Source organism: Tamandua tetradactyla, chromosome 11 (assembly GCF_023851605.1).
Source record: "Tamandua tetradactyla isolate mTamTet1 chromosome 11, mTamTet1.pri, whole genome shotgun sequence".
NCBI lineage: Eukaryota > Metazoa > Chordata > Mammalia > Pilosa > Myrmecophagidae > Tamandua > Tamandua tetradactyla.
In genome coordinates, this window is record NC_135337.1 from 37,680,061 (window position 1) to 37,699,515 (window position 19,455).

At 41.4% G+C, this 19,455-nt stretch overlaps 2 long non-coding RNA genes across 2 annotated transcripts in view; one reads left to right on the forward strand and one right to left on the reverse strand.

Annotated features, from left to right (window-relative positions):
• The window catches only part of LOC143649476 (uncharacterized), a 34,872-nt gene extending 26,764 nt beyond the window's left edge, over positions 1 to 8,108 (reverse strand). The window contains exon 1 of the long non-coding RNA XR_013159029.1: positions 8,042 to 8,108. This is a non-coding gene — a long non-coding RNA (uncharacterized LOC143649476). The remainder of the gene's footprint in view (positions 1 to 8,041) is intronic.
• A 7,936-nt stretch (positions 8,109 to 16,044) lies between these two features.
• On the forward strand, positions 16,045 to 17,953 carry LOC143649475 (uncharacterized). The gene is made up of 3 exons (XR_013159028.1): positions 16,045 to 16,147; positions 17,281 to 17,474; positions 17,854 to 17,953. It is a non-coding gene; the product is annotated as an uncharacterized LOC143649475 (long non-coding RNA).
• The last annotated feature ends 1,502 nt before the right edge of the window (positions 17,954 to 19,455 follow it).

Here is a 19,455-nt window from a genome sequence, read left to right on the forward strand (position 1 = left end):
GAGAATTTAAGCATTAATACATGGCACAACATGGCTGAGCCTTAAAAATATTACACTAAGTGAAAGGAGCCAGACACAAAAGACCAGATTTTGCATGATTCCATATATTTGAAATGTCCAGAATAGGTAAATCTATAGAGATAGAAAGTAGATTGAAGGTTGCTTAGGATTGGATGGATGGACAGGATGGTGGTGGTATGGCAGGGATGCAGAGATGGGGATAAGCAGACTGGGGTTGAGAGGGGACAGCTAAAGGTTAGGGAGTTTCTTTCTGAGGTGATGAAAATGTTCTAAGATGACTGTGGTGATGGTTGCACCTATCTGTGAATATACTAAAACCCAATGAATTCATCCACTTTAAATGGATAAATTGTAGGTTTTGGGAACCATAGCTCAAAACAACTGTTACAGCTATATCCCTTGGCATGAGTTTACCTATTTCTAATGTTAAACAAACAGTCTGTATTAGAGAGAACATTATAACTGGAAGAAATAAGATCACTTTATGTCCATGGAGTGACTTAATCTGAGACAAGAACTGATAGCTTATAATAAAACACTGGTGCATGTTTCCTAGCATCTTTTATCTCATTCAGAGGTGTGCTTTCCCTCTAAGTACCATAAGAAGAGAGTTTACATAGTTGTAGTATATTAATTTAATTTTAATTCTCATAAAAATCTGCAGAAATATCACGTGTGGAAACACAGAAACTTTTCCTCTTAATTTTCAGTTTTCTATTCCTTATTGTATATATCCAAAATTTAATATAAATATACTTATATTTTAATATAAATTATAATATTATATGATGCAATACAATACAATACACACACACACACACACATAAGCAAGATTTAATTTAAGGAACTGGCTCGTGTGTTAGTGGGGGCTAGCTAATCTGAAATGTGTAGGGCAGATCAGCAGGCTGGAAACAACTCAGGCAGACTTTCATGCTGCCATCTTGAGCAGAACTTCTTCTTGTCTGGGAAGCCCAGACTTCTTCTTGTCTGGGAAGATTGGACCCTGAAGGACTTCAGTTGACTGGCTGAGGCCCACGAACAGCGTGGAGGGTAACCTCCTTTACTTAACGTCAACTTATGGTCAATGCTAACTATATCTATAAACTACCTTCACAGCAACTCCTAGATTACCATTTGATTAAATAACTGGGTAGTCAAGGGCACAGTAACACTTAACCATCCACTGACAGTTCTTGCCAATTCAACTCATTAAGCATCAAATGAGCCAGCTAAGTCGAGTGCTGGATACAAAGAGTAAAAGATTGTCTCTCCTCAAGACGCTTATGGTCTAGTAGGAGATACAAATAAGAATGCGTACAAATAGGAAGGGGCCGTGGGGAATTAGACCTCAGGTCTAACATTCTCAGAGAGAAAAGAGGAACTAGAAATTCATTCTTATCCTCCATCTCTGCCTTCAACCCCTTCTATAAAACTCTGCTTGTGATATTTCTCCCCCACTGATTGTCTTAAATATAAAAACCAAAAGAGTAAAAGCAAAGGTAGAAGAGCTTCTCACTCCAGAAGCTTTTTACCTTCTTTCCCTTCACTCATTCTAAGCATTGTTTCCCCCTGCTCTTTGACCCATTGTGGCCTCCTCTGCTCTGGTTTTTTGCATCTCAGATGACTCCTTCTCTGTTACTTTACCCCATGGACACATATTTTTCACCCAGTAAATAAGTGCTGAGCAGCTCACATGTCCAAGCTCAGCATTGGGCCCTAGAGACTCAAAAACAAATTCAATCACTGCATAGAGAAAGCTTGTTTACAAAACTCTCAATCTCCTAGGGATCTATCTTGCCTCCATATTATGTTCCTCTTTTATTTCTCCCACTCTCTCTCCTCAGACTATTTTTATTTCCATCTCCACTGCTGTTAGAGGCCTCCTATGAGAAGGAAATTATCTATAATGGAACAGGAACATTAAAAGCCTCAGTTTCCTTGGAAATTATTGAACTCATGAGGGGTTCACATTGGGTTTTGAATTTTGAGAACTCAGTCACAAGAAACATTGTTTTTGTAACCAGATTATTTTAACACTTGCCCTTAATAGCTCTTATTCAGATATTGCTTTTTTTTTTTTTAACTTCAGGCCGTTAGACTTCTCCATAGGCTCCAATCAATGCCAGAATATGAAAGAATGTCTTTCTGATTCCTAAACTTGAACTAAATATGTCCAAGCTAGGAAACCTGGAAGTAGTTGATTCTCTGTATGAGCCTAAATGTGCACATGGAACAAGGTGTTGCCAAAGGACTCAGTTACCAGTTTTTGAGCATTCATTCACAAAAATATATTCTGAGCACATACTATGCAGTAGGCACTGAACTGGGTGTTGGAATCACTGTGGTGAACAAGACAGATGTGGTGCCTGCTCTAGTGGAGTTGACAGTCCAACTGGGAACATGGACCATCAAATACACATAGTCATCTTCATAAAGTGTCCTATGCGTTGTGATGTGATAGCACTAAGTATCACATACTGTGCTAGGTGTGCTGTGCTCCTATCTCATTTAATGCCGACAACATCCCTGTGAGCTGAGCGTTCCTATTCTCCCCATTTTACATATGAGGATTTCAGAGAAGTTGAATAATTCACCAAAGCTCACAGACCTCTGAACTCAGGTCTGTCTGACTCCATAACCAGTTCTTTTCTCCTACACTATGCCGTTTCCCACAGAACTAAAATCTGGTACGATGCTTGACATCCTAAACTTGACTGTTGTCAGGACTGGGAAAAAATAAAGTGAAGCAACATTAACAAGGTCTCAAGCTACTCATGTGCAGGAAGCTCTCTTATGAGAATTAGGAATAAAATAACAACATGCTTAATAAAAGGTCATTCTCTATGACCCAAACCATTTTTTAATTCCAGGAGTGAAAAGAATCTTTGTAAAATGAATAAAAGCGATAAAAGGGTTTTTTTTTTTTTAAAAAAAAAAAAAAGATTCTCACTCATTTTCACAAAGGCTGCATTCATATTTCCAGGGCTTTGTCTGAAATTCAACAATAAAAAAGAGACTAGGTCCCCTTCTTAAGAGAAAAGAGAGGGGGTAGGGGAGAGACAGAGAGAGGGAAAGGAAGAAGAGACTATACATAAAAGAATGATTAAAAATTCTGTCTCTGACCAAGGTTGGCAGGTTGCCTAGGGCAATGGCAACCCCAACTGGGACCCAAAGTTTATAAATGCCCCCAAACCTCATGCCCTGGGGATTGATGGGACATAGTCTTACAGCTGCTATTAACATCTAGCAGGTTAGAGGAAAGTAGCTATTCTCTGACCTCTCCCAGGGAGATTTTCTTTTATCAACATAAAAGGTAAAAACAGATTCTTGCAAAAGGAAAAGGTCTCAAGGAAATGGATCTAAAAAATTAATCTACTCTGGCAAAACTTGTGTGCTGGTTTGAAACTGTTATGTACCTCAGTAAGCCACAATCTTCTAATCCAATCATGTGGGGACAAGACTTATTGTGGGTGGGACCTTTTGATTAGATTGTCTCCACGGAGATGACCCACCCAATTCTAGGCAGGTAGAGTCCTCTATGAAAGAATAAAAGGCAGAGAACAGAGAGAGAACTCAGTGCCGACACAGAGAGCAGAGACGTGAAACCAAGACACAGACATTTGGAGATGCTAAGCTAAGAGATGAAACCCTGAGTCTGCCCCGGAGAAGCTAAGAGAGGACTCACAGATGCTTAAAGAGAAAACCACTGAAAACAGAAGCTAAGAGAGCCATCTGCAACCAGAAGCCAGGAGAGGAGGACAGCAGATTTCGCCATGGACCTTCCCATGTGACAGAGAAACCCTAGATGCCACTGGCTTTTCTTCAGAGTCAAGGTATCTTTCTCTGGATGCCTTAATTTGGACATTCTCACAGCCTTAGAACTGTAAATTTGTAACTTAATAAATCCTGTTTTGAAAAGTCGATCCATTTCTGATATATAGCATTCTGGCAGCTTTAGCAAACTGAAACAACTTCCTTCATAAAGAACTTTCTGCTCTACATTTATTTGTAGTTTATGCATGTTACCTTGAGATAACTATAACATAGATTGCTAGCCAGGATGCTCAGATTCTAGTTCCAGCTTTGGAACAGGGTGACTTTTTTTGTGAGTCATTTCATATCATTGGGCTTCAGTTTCCTAATCTACAAATTGTGTGTTTGTACTTTATCACTCTCCTTCTCCCTCTAATAACCTATGATTGTATTGCATGAACTCTAGCTGGATAGTTACTTATCCTGATCATCTTTCCAGTAGTTGGCTTCTCAAGGGAAACCAGACTTCAAGTCATATTTATGTCTGAACAAGTGGGCCACCCAGCTTTGATGGCCTTCCTCAGGCCAGGAAAAGTTGAGATAGGTCAAAACTTAAGAGAAAGTTCAAGTTAAACATGGTTTATATGACTTCCTGATCAGAGAAAACAATAAAGTTCATACCAACTGAATCTAAAGGGAAGGAAACCAGATGTAATAATCTATGTATATAAGGATAATATTTTGAAAATATTAATCACCTGTGAATTTTCAACCTCTTCCTCTAAATTATGTTTGATAGCATCCATTCCACATAAAGAGCCCAAAGGAAGTGAAGAGAGTGGACGCCACTTCAGACAGGAAGAAGTCGTATGTGTGTGTATGTGTGTGTTTGCATATGTGCATGCAGGGAGGAGGGGACCCATCCACCAGACTGGAAGAAGAAAACAAAAGTGTGCCCTTCTAGTCCCCAGCAGATTGTGGGAAGTATAAGACAACATGGTTGGGGAGTGGCGGGGGGTAGTAGGGGAGGGGGGCATGCATGCCTTGAAATTTCCCTCTTTAGCCATAGTTCTTGAGGGCTAGTCATTGCTGCATAACAAATTACCATAAGCTTAACAGCTTAAATGTGCACACACTTATTGGCTCACAGTGTCTGTGAGTCAGGAGTTTGGCATGGTTTAGCTGGGTCCTCTGCTGAGGGTCTCACAAGGCTGCAATCAAGATGTCAGATGGGCTGTGTTCTCATCTGGAGGCTTGACTGGAAGTGAATCTGCTTCTCAGGCTCACTTAGGCTGTTGGCTGAATTCATTTGCTTGTGGTTATACAACTGAGGGCTCTGGCTTCTTACTGATTAGTGGCTGTCAGCCTCCCTCAGATCCTGGAGGCCATCCATAGTTCCTTGCCATATGGGCTTTCCCAACATGGCCACTTCATGAAACCAGCAAGTAAAATCTCTAGAGTGAGTCTGCTAGCAGGATGGAAACATGCGTAACATAATGTAATCACAGCAGTGACATCATATCCCTTTGCCATATTCTGCTCACTAGAAGCAAATCACAGGTACAACCCACACAAGGGGAAGGGATTATATAAGGGCATGGACATCAAGAAATGGGGCTCATAGGAGATCACCACATATACCAAAAGCAAAGAGGCCCTTGCCCTAGTTCATGTTGGAGTCTCTGGGCAGAAGCTGCCTTGAAGGGTACCATCCATCTCAGCCTTCCCCTGCCCTGCATGATGAGGTAACCCCATATATGAGCAAAATCATTAGGCAGAGAGAGGGCTGAGTTGGAGTCTCCCTTCTGGTATGGAAAATATTCAGATGTTTTTGGATGCTCTGTAGAAGGAACTGGAAAATAACTGACTTGTTCAATAAGTCACCATCGTAGCCAAATGACCCTGCGGCCAAGAGCTAGAGCACAGACAACCCAAGCTAAGAAGCAAGTGGGAGTCCCAGCCTAACCTCAGTGGGCTACACGGCACCAGTGGAGTTGAAAGAGAGAATCGCCAGGCCCTTGTCAAGCTGAGAGAGGAGAGGTCTCGAGTTTCTAGCAATACCTGCCAGCTGGGTGACCAGTTACAATAGAGGGAAACGGTGCAATCCATCAAGGTCAGTGGACAACCAGAGAAGAGCCAAAGGGTCTACATGAAAACCTTTGGGGCCAATCCCCACTGCCATGGGGACAGAATAAACTTCCCCATCTACCTCTTGACAGGGAGAAAAAAGAGAACTCTGAAATCCTAAGCATTTACCTGAAAGGAACTATTTTAAAACAAAAAGAGACTGACATATTGTTAATTGGCTCATTTAAAGTTCAGGTTTGTTTCCCTGCTACCCCAGGGCTGGAGGATCCTGAAGAAAATTCATTCAGTTATAGAGAAATAAAGAAATTACATTTTCTTTGCACAATTAGATTGTGTGCGTAAATTTGTAATCTTCCTACACCTGCTATGTAACAGGCACTATATACATATGTTTTCATAGAGTTCTTCCTCAACCCTATAAGGTAAGTGTTATTATATTCCCTTTTTACAGATGAAGTTGAAGCTCTGAGAGGTTAAGTAATTTGCATAAGGTCACACAGCTGATAAATGGCAAAGTTTGTATTAGAATCCAGGTTTGTCTGATTCCAGTACTTTGCTCTATTCACTGTACTTCTGTACCAGTCAAGGTAGAACAACTTCTGTAACAAGCATTTCCAAAATCTCGATGGCTTAGCACAATAAAGTTTTGTCACGGTATAAATGTGGGTGGTAGAGGAAGCTCTGCTCTACATAATCATTCAGGGACACACACTCCTTCCATCCTCTGGCTCCACTCTCCTCTAAATCCTCTGACTCCTCTCCATTCAGCCAGAAAATATAGGAAGAGAGATCATGGAGGATGTTTGTGTGGGGCAAATTTATGGGCACAGCACTTCTGCCAACTTGTATAGGCCAGAACTCAGTGACTTGATGCCACCTAACTGCAAAGACGTCTTGGAAATGTAGTCCAAGTACACACCTAAAAGACAAAGGAATGGGACTTGATAGGCACATAGCACTATTTGCCACAGTCTCATGTGCTCATAAACCTAAAAACCATATATGGCATCTGTCATAGTTTGCCAAGGTACTGTGACAGATATCGCAAAGTGCGCTGGCTTGAAAAACAAGCATTTATTGTCTCACAGTTTGGGAGACTAGAAGTCCAATTCAAGATGTTGGCAAGGCCATGCTTTCTCCCAGAGTTGGGAGAATTCTGGTAATGGCAATTATTTTGGTTTCCTAGGCTGCTCAAGCAAATACCATGCAATGGGGCAGCTTAAACAATGGGAATTTATTAGCTCAGGGTTTTGAGGCTAAGAGAAAGTTCAAATCAAGGGATCATCAAGGCAATGCTTTCCCCCAGAACACTGTGGCATTCTGGGGCTCCTGCCAGTGGTTCTTGGTCCTTAGCTTGTCACAGGGCAGCCTTTTCTAGCCTCTCCCTTCCCTTCCAGTTTCCATCGATTTCAGCTTCTGGCTGCTTCCTCTGTGACTTTCTCTCTCTCAGAATTTCATTCTGCTTATAAAGGATTGTGACCCATCCTGATTGAGGTAGGCCATACCTTAACAGAAATAACCTCACCAAAAGGCCCTACGACAATGAGTTCATGCCCACAGGAATGAATTAAGCTTAAGAACACGTTTTTCTGGGGTATTTACAGCTCCCAGCTGCACAGCAGTCCTCCACCTTAAGGTAATCTCACTTTCCTCCATGGCTTTTTCTGATTTATGGCTTCTTCTTTTAATTGAATGCATCCGAATTTCCTCTTTATAAGCCTCATGGTCATACGGATTAAGGTCCCACTTTAATGCAATTTTGCCACATCTTAACCAATAATCTTCAAAGGTCCTGATTACAAATGGGTTCACGCTGACAAAAACACAGATGAAGACTTGAATATGTCTTTTGTGAGGGTCACGATTACATCCCCAATAGCATCTTCCCTACCTCCTTTACTCCAGAGAAGTCAGATTTCCTACCATTAGATATGAAGGTCAAAATTAAAAAATTAATCTGATAATCAAACAGTAAAGAAAATAGATATAGCCAATAAACTTTAGGTTTGGCTTCATGATACACTATATTTTTCCATGTTATCCATGATCTATGTTTATTTCATACGAAGAAAAACAGCAGCTGAGATCCATGACTTTGAGATGTCCTCTGAGTTTTCTGTAGGAAGAAAGTGAGCTGTGGTTGATTCTAGTTGCTTAGTTAAAATCATAGCACACCTACCTTTGTGATGTGTCTCTGGCTGGTTGTTGGAATTCCTGTGGGAGGGGAAGTCCAAGGTATTATGATGGTTACACTGCAGTTCTGGAGCAGTCCTAACTGTCTGGGCTTAAATCATTCACAAAACTGAAGATTATTATTTTGTAATAAAATGTAAGTTACCATGTCTTATTGAACTTTATATTCCTGAAACTGGTAGGCATTAGATGAATGTTTAATTATTTGATTTTACTAATAAATTCCTTTTAATGGAAATTATAAGAAGATAGGCTTTAAAATGTGTCTTTGGCTAGAAGTTTTGCTTTTTAAAACTATTGCTCTCTTAGAAAAGTAATCTTATGCTCGATAAATGCAGATATAAGATAAATAGCTATCCACTTGGGGACAGTTAACACATGTCCTTGACTTAGGATGCCATTGGTGATTTTCCAGCTGCGCTTTCTGATACTCCTTAAGGTTTGAGTATCACAGAGATGATGGCTAGTGGAAGGTTGAGCTGGAGGCAAAATAAGGACACTTATCCCTCCCTTAATTCAACCACAGAAATCTGTCTCTCTTGTATATATTGTGATACCCAATAAGATCTGAAGGAAGAATCCTAGGATTCAAGACATTGCTAAAACATTGGATTGATCCACTGGACTTTCTCAGGCATCTTATGTGGTATAAAAATTCTGCCTTTCCCTCAGTGCCTGAGAAAGAAACAATTTGGGCAGATGATGGTGACAATCAGAGACTGTCTTTCCCAAAGGCAATTTGAAGAGCAGAAAGAGCATGGGTTTTGGAGACAGACAGGCCTGAGATCAAAATATGGATCTTACTAGGGATGTACATAATATACTAACCTTGCAGGATGGTTGTGAAGAATGCGGAAGATCATAGATTTAAAGGAGAGGCAACATTTATCAGGAGTTAAGAGTATGGGGTCAGGTGTTAGCTGCTTAACTCCAAACTCTGCCACTTACTAGCTGGGTAACCTTGAGCAAGTTAATTAACCTCACTGATTCTCAGTCTCTACATCTGTAAAATGGTTTAAAGGTAGCACCCATGCTATAAGGATCGCCTGAATCAATGTATGTGACACATTAAGCGTGGTGCCTGGCACGCAATAAGTGCACAGCAATGACAACTAACTGTTACAAATAATTATTAACAAAATTCCAAACATCGATTCAGTCACAGAAGACATTCAATAAATCATAGCTTGCCACAATTTTAATGCAAGGACTCAGCTCAGAAAAAGGAAATATCAGGAGTTCTGGGAAGATGGTGGAATAAGATAGGCCAAGTTCACTCTTACTCCAAGGAACAGTTAGAGAAGGGACAGATAAATGACCGAATGAGTGATTCCAGAGTATGAGTGACCAGAGAGGGTCTTCTACACCATATACATAGGTCCTGGTTGAAAAAGCTGAAGAATTGAGAAGCAGAGAAGCAGAGACCATTCAGCTAGTGCAAACCACCTAAGGGCGGCCCTCTTAAAATGGAGGCATAGAGCCCTCAGGAGTGCAGGGACAGGAGATGGGTCAAGAAATAAGCCAAGCCGTGTTCCTTGAACATGCTACCCTCCTGCATGTTGCCCATGCCCCGCAACTGGCGACTCCCCCACACCCTAAGCACTTGAGCCCCATCACCCACCCACCCCACCCCTTGCTCGGACCCCTTTCCTCCTCACAAATCCCCACCCCACGCTCCTGCCCTATGCATGCACACATGCCTGTCCCAGCCCGACCCACTTCTCCCATGCAAGGCACAGTCTCGTCCCACCCTTCCTGAGACCCATGCATACATCCGTGTCCAGCCCCTTGACCCCTATCTCCCCTTCCCTGCCCCCTGCACCTGCACATCTGGGTTGCAGACACTCACCTTCATACACGGTCTGAACCCACACCCAGCCCACACTGCAGCACAAACTTATCCTGCCCCCTGAGCTCTGTGCATGCACATAAGCATCAGGCCCCCCAGACCCGTCCACATGCATGCACTCACTCACCCCTCCCCCCCTTAGCTCTGGGCAAGCGCTGACCTGCACATGGGGGTCTCACCTGCCCCAGCCACAGGTGTAATCCTGAGTTCTGCACACTCACACAGCCGGGCACCCACATATCCATGCACTGACTTCTTGACACCTGCACCCCATCTTCCCTGCTCCGCACACATGCACACCTTTGCCCCACCCCCTGGCACAAGTATCCTTCTCCCATACCTGGCAAGTGCTCTCATGAACATCTGTGCCACTTAGCCCCTGCCCTGCACACATGTGCACCCCTACCCCACCCCACCCTAGCACCTGCAAACCCGCGCCAGGACCCCGCCCACCAGTCATCACTGCCCCTGACCCATGACCTGCAAACTCCTCAACCTGTGCCCAACCCCTACACACTTGCATATCTGCATCCCAGCCCCCTGTACCCCTCCCCCTGCACAAAGACACACCTGTGCCCTGACTTCTGTGCCCTGTACCCCATACCCTGACACCCACGACCCACATGCTCCATGTGCCCACCTGCATCCTGCCCATGTACCAACCCCAGCACATCCACTCAGCGCCCCCATCCACCTCCCTCCATGCCCTCTCTCTCTGTTCCCCATGCTGTGCCTGGCTCCTGCACTCCAAGGCCTGCCTGAGGTGTACCCTGCCCCCATAGCCTCGGCACCACACCGCCACACAACCCACACCCCATGCTCACAAGGTACCGCATAGTGTTCCCAACCTGTGCTTATACCTGCACCGCCAACCGTCACTGCATTGTTGTGTCCCTCTCCACGTTCCACAACTTGGTCCACACCCGTCCCACAAATACAAAGCTTTAGACTACTGAAGGAAATCAACTTCCAAAGTAACCCTATCAAGATAATTACATGCTGTGAAGACAACAGAAGATCTCTAACCATATGACAATGGTTATAGCCCATTTGAATGACCAAATTAAAACACCAGAGAAGACACTGACTTTGGAACAACTAATCAAAGATGTTCATATAACTTTATTAAATAAAATCAGTGGGATGGCTAATGACATAAAGAAGATCAAGAAGACATTAGAAGAGCATAAAGAGGAATTTGAAAGAATAAATAGAAAAATAGCAGATATCACAGAGATTAAAGATACTGTAGACCAAATTAAAAATATACTGGAAACACACAACAGAAGATTTGAAGAGGCAGAAAAAGAAAAAGTAAACTAGAGGACAGGACAACTGATTTCAAACACATAAAAGAGCAAATGACAAAAAGATGGAAAAATTTGAATTGGATCTTAGGGAAATGATGGGCAAAACAAAGTGCACACATATAAGAATCATCAGTGTCCTAGAAAGAGAAGAGAAGAATAAAGTACTAGGAAGAGTAGTGAATGCTATCACGGGGAAAACATCCCAACCTTTATAGAAGACATAAATATGCAAATCAAAGAGGCCCAATGAACTCCAAATAGAATAAATCCAAATAGGCCTTCCCCAAGACACATACTAATCAGTCTGTCAAATGTTGAAGAGAAGCAGAAAATCTTGAGAGCAACAAGAGAAAAACAATCTACTACATACAAGGGAACAAATGTAAACTTGATTTTATTCAAATTATTTTAATTCTTAAAAAAAAAGTAAATATGAAAGCAGGGCATTGTCTTCAGTTAGGCTTGGATAAAGTGCGCGTTGAACATGGAAGCCAGCTAAAGCATAGATGACTTGATCAGCTTTGCTATCCAACCATTTACCTTTCTGGAGTGGCATCCAGCTCAGGGCCAGGCTCAGGCAGGAACAGAGACTGAGAAGTTCAGGTTGACTAGCCAAGAATGGGGGCAACTCTCCAGTTGGGGTTTTAGTTTTCAAATCAACTCCCACCTATCATTTACAGGCAAGTATACAGAGCCCAGTTGTGCAAGGCTCTGCATTAAATAATAGGCAAAGGAATTGTCTATATGTATCTTCTGTCCTTAAGCTACTTGGGATTCAAGACTCATCAGAGTCCCTTTCCTAAGCAGCCCATTAGGCAATAAGTTCAGACAGCAACTTTGCAAATTCATGCTTTACATTCTTAATATAAAAGCCAATTCCCTCAAATTATGATGAAGAAGAAGGGGGGGGGGGGAGAAGAGAAGAGGAGGAAGAAGAAAAAAGAAGAAACACCCTACAGTAAATTTAACATCCCAAACTGATTAATTTCTCAAATGAATAATTTAGGTCTTAGACATGAAATCACTTATAAGAGCCTCTAATTTAAGTAATTTCATTCTATACCTTTCAACACCTATTTCAAATCCTTAATATTCATCCATTTGCACCATGACCTCCAAAACAACCAATTCAAGAGAGAAAGCTGAGACTAATGACAGGGAAGGGTTCCCTTCCAATTCTGAGGAAGTCTTTTTTTTTTTTTTTTTTCTATTTTCAAACCTTTCATCCAAGGAACTGAAAATTGGCTTAATCCCTTTAACCTACGCAAATGGCTCATTAACTGTGTGTAGTCAGGAATGAGACATAAATCTGGAGACTGCAGGCACTACCCATCTCCAATCATTTGAACACAATAGATTGAATCTTCCGATGAAGACCTAGTAAATGTATTTTAATCTGCCTTTAAGGATCAAAGCCATTATCACAAATGTAAATTGTCATTATAGGGTAGTTATGTGGAAAGATATGTCATTAACAGACATGTCAGATATATGCACAGAACAGAGGTTAGGACTGTGGGTTCAAACCTTGACTCCATCATTAACTGATTGTGAGACCTAGACTCATCTCTGTGCCTCAGTTTGCTGATCTATAAAATGGGAATGATAATATCATTTATTTTGTAAGGTTGAAGTGCAGATTTAATGATTGATGTAATCCAGTTATAAAACTCAATGCAGTATCTGACACATAGAAGACACTTTCTAAGCCATTATTATTATTTACAAACAATGCAGCATGGACTGTTTAAAGAAACACCCTTACCTCTCTTATGCTTCATCTTTATGGTTCTCCCAGACCACTGAGATATATAAATGAAAACTTTTCTATATGAACTGCTATGCATTCTTCCCTAAAACCTCAGGCTCCAGAATCCAGCAGACCTCAAATCCCGATTGCATCCATTACTAGCTATGGGGCAAGAGACTCAACCTCCTTAAGTCCCAATTTTCTCATCTATAAAGTTGGAATAATAGTAACAACTCCTCCGAAAGAACTTTTTGGAAGATTAAATGAATTTCAATACTTAGGGTATTTGACACAGTCAATATTAATATTACTCTAAGAACAAGATTTCCCTCTCTGGCTTGAGAATCTTTTTCTATAAAATAAAGCAATGAGACTAGATTATCTTCAGGTTCCTTGTCAGTACAAACATATTTTAAATTTCTGAATCTACTGCCACTTTACAGATGTAAAAACTGAGTCCCAGCTCATAGATAACAAAAGCGATGTTTTCCCGGACATTACCTTCCTGACTAAACCCTAAATATTTTATCCTGTTTTAATTTACAGGCCTACCATAGGCCCAGGCTTTTTGAATGGTCAACTGGAATGTTAATTATGGGAAATTCCAGAACCCATGGCTCAGAGACAAATTCTCATTTATTCTGTTCCCTGGCACTGGGAACCCTCTTGCCTTGCCTTCGAAATGCCAACTTACTTTCCAAAGCCCACTAAACTGAAGCCAGATGGCAATGCCACCTGATTCCTGCTGCCTCAGGTCCTCTCAGCCATGCCAGTCCTCTGAGCTCCATTCCCTAGCTGTCTCCAGTCTCCACCCCATCTCTTCCCTCCCCCAGGTCTCAGTGGTGACCAAAGAAAGCATTCTTTGTGTTTGACGCCCATAACACTTTCTAAACTCTTTTCTCGGCCTGAGCAACTACTAACCAAAAAGAACTATAGGTTCACCTGTTCCTTATCAGATTTAGATACCATCCATTTATTTGAAAAAAGTCATTTCTTTATTTGCCAAGCTTTTGCTTGTTTAATGGTAATGGCATTTTGCACCCTGTGATGGAAACTTCCATTAGCTGGTTCACTTGTTAGCATGTTTGACTCCTTTCCCCATAAAGGGGCAGCACAAGATGACACCTAAGGCATGGCAATGCATGGAATTCCTGTAGGCAGCTATGGACTAGCTGACCTGCATCCCTTTTTTGCCTACTCTGCTCCCTGACTTCACAATTTGTTATGCTAGTATAATTTAGAAAATCAAGACTTACTAGGTGGTGCAAGGCTCTAAACATTCACTCAGTGTTTGGAAGCTTTGGGAAGACTGGGGTGGTAGGTTTTCATAGAAGGGTGGGAGTGTCAGGTAGAAACAATATTTAAAAATCCTCAGAGTGGTCAGAAGATAGAAAAAAAACAGTACCACTGATTTATATTCTTCCAGGAAATGAGCTTAATGTCCAAGAATAATGTTTAAGGATAGCAGCATTTTCAAGGGCAGAGGCACTAATTAATCCTGGTGGGTGGGTCCATGGGATGACAGTGGGATCATGCACAGTTCCTTCAAATGTAGAGAGGATGAGACAGATGGGTGCTTGACCTGTGCCCCTGAATGACCTGAGTAATTTCTCTTTTAAGAAGCCCATGGAATAAGGTAAATCAGACTAAAAGGTAAAGGATGATATTGACTGTAAATTAAAACTTCAACTTCTGTGTGAAACCAAAGGAAAAGATATTTCTTTGGTGCAAAATTGATATTTTCAGTAGCATACTATCTAATCTAACTTGTATGGTCAGCTTATTTGAACATCATAACTATGTGGAACCTTGAATATGGAATGAGATCTTGTTGGTTTGTACGGGTTGAAGGGATACCCTGATACATCCCAGAGTAGTATGAGCAAAAGACTAAAAAGTATTTGCAAAGCCCCATAGAGGGACTTGGAAAAAAGATGAAAATATTAAACTTCCCCACCTGAGGAACACCTTATATTCTTTGCAAACATTGGGGACTGCCAATTTGATGGGCCTAGCCCTGGATCTAGGGGGCTGCCATTATGAAACTTATTCCTTCAAAGGAGAAACTAAGCCTACTTACAATTATGCCTGAGTCATCACAAGAGAACCTCTTTTGTTGCTCAGATGTGGTCTCTCTCTCAAAGCCAATTCTGCAGGTGAATTCACTGCCCTCCCCACTACATGGGACATGACTCCTAGGGGATGAGCCTGAACTTGGCATTGTGGGATTGAGAAAGATCTCTTGACCAAAGAGGGGAGAGAAATGAAACAAAAAGAAATTTCAGTGGCTGAGAGATTTCAAATAGAGTCAAGAACTCATTATGGAAGTTATTCTTATGCAGTATATAGATATCCCTTTCAGTTTTGGGTGCATTCGAGAAGCTAGAGGGAAATATCTGAAACTATTGACTTGTAATCCAATATCCTTGATTCTTGAAGATGATTGTATAACTCTATAGTTTATAGTTTTAAGGTGTGACCGTGTGATTGTGAAAACCTTGTGACTAACACTCCCTTTATCCAATGTATGAATGGATATATAAGAAAAAAAGACAAAAAACAAACAATTGGGGGTGGGCTGGAGGGATGGGATTTTTGGGTGTGCTTTTTAAATTTTTTTTTATTCTTATTTTTATTTTTTTATGGAGTAGTGAAAATGTTCAATAATCTATTATGATGATGAACATACAACTGTATGATAATACTGTGAACCACTCGATTGTACACTTTTGACGATTATATAGTGTGAGAATATATAATATATCTTAATTTTAAAAAGAAGCCCTATGGTCTTGTATGGTCATGAACAGAACATGGCTTTTGGACTTCAACTTTCACAAATGCTTTCAGCTTACCTTTATTTTACAGAAAAAAAAAATAGACTTTCAGGAATCAAAAGATTTTCTTTAGGTTATGTGTCTGGTTAAGCCAAAAGAAAGAATAGGGTGGCTGGCTCCTGATCTCTACCCATATCCCCTCCCCACAAGGTCAAGCTCCCTTCTCTGTGCAGGATGAGATCGTCAGGGTTTGGGGCATTGACCAGAGTTAATCAGGAGAACATGTCTTTCCTTCCTCCCTGCGGGAACTATTCACGTTGACAAGGGAAAATGAATTTTGCCAGGGCACCAACCAGTGTCTTAGATTCCATCATTTTTCTCCTCCAAGTATTCAACTCCCAGAGAGGTAAGTAATCTGCCTAGTGTAGCAGAAAGCCATGTCCATTTTTATTGGGAGCGATTTAATACACATTAGCAATGTGCCAGGCACTGTTCCATAATTCCCAAGAGCCTCTCTCCTTACTTTGGACTGATTAATCCTAAAACAATTATACACCCTGGAGCTTCACTCTAATGCTGGTTGTGGCCCACCCCCATCACACATGTGCACACACACACATACACACACTACACACACATACACACACACAGGACACCAAGATAAATAAAGTGTTACAGCAGCGCCCTTTTGTCGTTTTCAAAGTAAGGCACCTCAAATGAACTCTAAGGCCGACCAGCTTAATGTCTAGTTTGCGTGACATTCACCGCGTTTGTCTGAGTCTTCAGTACATTGTGGCAAGAGGTGCTTGTGGAACACTAGAAGCTCTCTGAATTGGAGATTCTCCAGCTCTTGGGATTCGCCAATGTTCTCTCTTCCCTCTGGAGGACACACTGATCCAGGCCCTTGGCACATGGAATACGTGTGCACAGGAGGCTGCTCTCGTTAGTCCACGTGTTTCTGCTCCTAAGGCCTGAATTGTGTCCTTACAAGAATAGGTTGTGTTGGTTCTTAGACTCTTTATTACAACTTTCCTTGTTATTGTAATTGCACAATTTTAGTCTTTATTACGTATACTGATGAAATATGAGTTTAAGAGAAAAAGATCGTTTCTATGAAAACTAAGGAGAATAATTTGGAAAGAATTGATAAAGGAGTTGCTAAAAAGAATTTCTGTTTAATGAGGTATGTGGGCAAGATAGCAGCAAAAAATTAGGGCAAAATAATTAAAGACTGAAATGGTTCTGCATTCAGATTGCTTCACAAATGTCTTGAAGTTTGCTGCCTATGTTAAAAGAATCTAAACTGGAAATCATAGGTATTGAATATGGGTGTGGTTTATGCAACCAGCCTGGGAGAGATCCAATGAGAAGACTCTTTACTCAAAGAAAAAAATCTTTGCCTTATATTTTATATATAAAAAAAAAAAGTGCTGGTGAATATAAGCACATTTATTTTTTTAAGACAAAATAAAACAGTTAAGATATAAATGCATACTTTTCTATAATTCTCTTTAATTATGTTTTATTTTGTTTTTTCAGGTTACCAACCACCAGTCTGAAGAGAACTAGGAGATGAATATACCAACTAAGCAAGTGTGCAGGGAGCAAATTAAACAAACAAAGCTACTGACGCAAACCTGAAAGGCCTTGTCTGTCTTTATTGCTCGTGGGGCCTTCCTTTTTCTTTGCATGGGCAGGCACCAGAAATTGAACCCAGGCCTCCAGCATGACAGGTGAGCACTCAGCCTGCTAAGCCAACATGGCCCGCCTATGGGGCCTTCTTTTTATTTATTCATTTATTAGTTTATCAACATCCTTGAGCATCTCCTGTGAAAGGCTCTGTGATGGGTAGGTTTGTGTGTCAACTTGGCCAGGTGATGGTGCCCAGTTGTCTGGTCAGGCAAGCACTGGCCCAACCATTACTGCAAGAACATTTCAGAGCTGTTTGATAAATCAGAAGGCTAGTTTATTAAATCATCGGTCAGTTGATTGCATCTGTGACTGATTATATCTAAGATCAACTAAGGGAGTGTCTTCCGCAATGAGAGAATCCAATCAGTTGAAGAGTTTGAAGGGAAAAGAAAGAACTTTCACTTTTTTTTCTTTGGCCAGCCTCTTTAGGAGAGTTCACTGATGACTTCATCAGAGTTGCTGACTAGTGGCCTGCCCTATGGAATTCGGACACATGCATCCCCACAGTTGCGTGAGACACTTTTATAAAATCTCATATTTACGGTTGTCTCTTGTTGGTTCTGTTTCTCTAGAAAACCCAGGCTCCATGCCAGGGACCGGGAATGTGGTAAGCAGCAAGTTGGATGCAAGCTGCCCCTGGCGGCTCACTTTCCTGGAGCCCCATCCTCTGGCCTGATCCTCTACTTTCCCCTCCACCAACCAGCTTAGCAAGAATCCTGCCCCCACTATATCACTCTCCCCACATGCCACTGTCACCCCATGTCTTTGCTTGTACTGTTTCCTTTGCCTGGAATCCTCTACCCCTCCCATCCCTGGTCCCCACCCCTGATCATGACTTAAGCCTGTCCAAAGCTTCCCATTCCAAATCCTCCTTGGAGACTGCCCTGTCTTCCAAGTGAGAAATTGTCCCTACTTACTCCAATCCCCTCTGCATTTTGTTTCTTGCTCCTTTATGACATTTCCCATACTCTAATTCATATTATACCTTCTTGCCTTAGACTTAGTCCCCTTCCTAATTTGCAAGTCTGCTTGGTCAATGACCGAGACTTACTCATTTTGGCATCACCACACTGCCTGTCCAGGGTCTTCTTCATAACTTCTAACTGCTGCTCTGAGTACCAAAGTAATAACATGCAAAAATTAACTAAGCACAGTAGATGATCAAGAAAATGTACCTATTGCTAGATTATGAATGTACATCCTTATCCCTAAGAAATGTCTTTAATAGGCTATGCAAACTTCAAAGCATCTTTTATTCACCAGCCAGCTTGCAAGTAATACAATGCTATGTGCTAAAAGGAATGTTCTTTTAGATGTTTCATTTGCTTGGGAACCTTGCATTCTATGGAGATTTTCCTTCCTGCTGGAAAACATCTGGATATAAAATGAAAGAAATTAAGTTTTTCCTCATATTTCTGGAAATATTCTTCCAGGGATTTTGTTTATTCTCACATGCCCAGAATGGAGAGGTACAGGGCTACAGAGCACATGATATCTCTTTGGAAATTTCAGAATTTGAATAGTACCATTCTCCCAATTGCAATTATAAGGGTTATGGATCTGCCTCATCATAAGCTAGGCAACTGTAAATGAGAATGACCTAGGCAATTACCCAAGATGGCCATGATTCCAAATCATTACAGACCTTAGCCCTTTGAACCAAACAAATTCATAGATACCCAAAATTGCATGTCTCTGAAACGCAATCATTTCCAAAGGAAATAATCACAACTCAATAAGGATCTTTATCTTGCTAATGAGACTTGGTTGGGTCACTGTACTGATCCAGGCCTTTTCTGCACAGTTTTTGGCTTATATCCATCACTTAGCAAGCCACTTAAGTAGATCATGCCTGGAAGGAACATCCCTCTCTTAGAAGTTAGGTTACCTGTCTTTATAAAGGACCTGGAAGGAAGCAGGTCACCGAGTGGAAAGACAACAGGCCAGGGGAAAGCAGACAAGCCCAGGCTTACATCTGCCTCTGCTCCTTATGTGCTGTGTGACTTAAACTGGCAGAACCTT